Below are 2,463 nucleotides of genomic sequence, written 5' to 3'. Positions count from 1 at the left end.
AGTGCTGAGCCCAGCAGCCCTGGGGTGCCCTGTCCCTGAGCTGCAGGGTTGGGATCTGGGGTGTCCTGTCCCTGAGCTGCAGGGTTGGGATCTGGGGTGTCCTGTCCCTGAGCTGCAGGGTTGGGATCTGGGGTGTCCTGTCCCTGAGCTGCAGGGTTGGGATCTGGGGTGTCCTGTCCCTGAGCTGCAGGGTTGGGATCTGGGGTGTCCTGTCCCTGAGCTGCAGGGTTGGGATCTGGGGTGTCAGGAGAGCTCCGCAGTGGGATGAGCTCCAGGACAGGCTGGCAATAGGTGACCACCATAAGGGGTTTGTACCTTTAACCTAATCCCCCTCAGAGGGTCCTAGAGGATTTGGGGTCTCTCCAGGCAGGGCTGTCCTACCCCACATCTGCATCCCACCTCACACTTCCTGATTTCCACTTCCAAAAATCTCTCATTTCCTCCATGAGGAAGGACCTTAGGGAGGTGAAGAGAAGCATCATTCATTTCTGGGATGCTGTTGAGTGGGTACTTCCTTTAATTCCAGCCTGTTGTGGTTTTCTGGGAGCAGAGCAGAGCCCTGGTGCCCCCCACAGCCGGGGCCATGTCCCCCTTCCCTGCCGTGGTTTTCTGGGAGCCCCTGTGGAAGTTGGGAGCACCTGGCAGGAGCCATCAGCAGTTTTCTGAACTTCATCCTCACGCTCAGGCTGCTCCTTCCTGCATGGAAACTCACCCTGACTCTGAGGGATCCCACTGGACTCCAAGCATGGATTTTTGGAGCAGATGGGAGCATGGGAAGCCCTTGCAAGGGTTTAATCCACGGCAGAGCCCCACCATCACCCAAGCCCCTTCCATGCTCCCTGGCAAGGTGATTCCCCTGTCCCTGCTGCATCCCTCGCCCGTGTTTTGTCCCCATTCCCGTTTCAGTTGGATTTGATGATGGCCACACTCAACAGCTCCAGCCCTTGGGCCTCTCTGCCTCCCTGGGGACAGCCCAAGTGTGGGGAGTGCTCGTGCACCCCAGAGCCCTTGGATGCCCCTGCCAGGGCCCAGGTGCACTTTTTCCACCTCTTTTGCCTTGAACACACCTGGAACAGCTGGGAGATGGTAAAAATAGCTGAGATGCCGTGGGCTCAGCTTGGAGAGCGCTATCCCAGAGGGAGCAGGAGCTCCACGTGCCACAGATCAGCACGTTGGGGTGGGGAAGGAGCTTGGATCAGAGGCCTGGCTTAAGCAGAGCTGAGCTCAGCAGTCAGGGTGTCCTGGAGAGCTCCATGCAGAAGCTGAGGTGCTGAGGGAGGCAAACCTGCCCGGGATTCTGCAAAATCCAAGCAAAACTGGTTCATGCTCCTTTCTCAGTAAGAGAAATTCTGGAATGCAGGCCAAGTGCCTGTGCCAGGCAAGGGATGGGGACAGATCCTTCTCCTCCTCCTCATCTCCCCCAGCCTGCTGGGGCAGGGTGGGGTTCACATCTCTGGAGCTGTTGGGATCCTGGTGTGTTGCTCCGGAGGGAAGCAGTGCAGAGCAAAGGCTGCCTGGCACTGTGGGCATGGAGGAGCTGGCACCACCAGGAACTCATTTGGAACCACCCTGGGTGTCAGGGGACCTCTCCAGGACCACCAAAACCACGGTGGGACCACCTGTGGTCAAACTGGGGCCAGCCCAGGGCCAACTGAGGAAAACGGGATTTTCTCAGTGCCAAGAGTGTCCGTGTTGGGACCACCTGCAGTCAAACTGGGACCAACTGGGACAATCAGGGCTATCCCAAAGCCAACAGCGACTGCACTGGGACCACCTGTGGTCAAACTGGAACCAACTGGGGCCACAGTGGGACAACCAGGGCTGTGCTAGGACCAGCCACGACCACACTATGACCACCACGGTCAAACTGGGGCAGCCCCAGGGCCAACTTGGGCAGTCAGAGCTACCCTGGAGCCAAGAGCAACCACACTGGGACCACCCATGGTTCAACTGGAACCAGTTGGGGCCACATTGGTGTGATCAGTGCTACAGTGGGGTCAACAGCAACCACACAGGGACCACCCACGGTCAAACTGGGACCACTTGGGGCCTCGCTTAAGGCACTCAGGGCTACGGTGGGGTCAACAATGACCACACTGGGACCACCCATCACGAGACCAGAGCCACCCTAGGGCCAGCTGAGCCACCCAGCGCTACTGCAGGGCCAGCAGTGACCACACTGAGACCACCCGTGGCCACACTGGGATGGACTGGGGCAACCAGGGCTACTGTGGAGCCGACACTGAGCCGTGCGGTCACACGGGGACACTCAGGGATGGACACACAAGCCATGCGTGGGAGCACACCGGGCTCTACTGGGTCCAACCGGGACCGCCCCAGCGGCGAGCGGGCACCGGGACACGGCGCGGCCCCGCCCCCTCCCCTCCAATAAGCGCATTGGTGGTTCTTGGTGCCAATCACGGTTCGTGACCAATCGGATGGCGGCGGGGGCGGTCCCTCCGC

This window comes from Cyanistes caeruleus, chromosome 16 (genome assembly GCF_971803275.1).
Source record: "Cyanistes caeruleus chromosome 16, bCyaCae1.hap1.1, whole genome shotgun sequence".
Classification (NCBI taxonomy): domain Eukaryota; kingdom Metazoa; phylum Chordata; class Aves; order Passeriformes; family Paridae; genus Cyanistes; species Cyanistes caeruleus.
The sequence above is the reverse complement of the archived record's forward strand: the minus strand, read 5'-3'. Positions refer to the sequence as shown.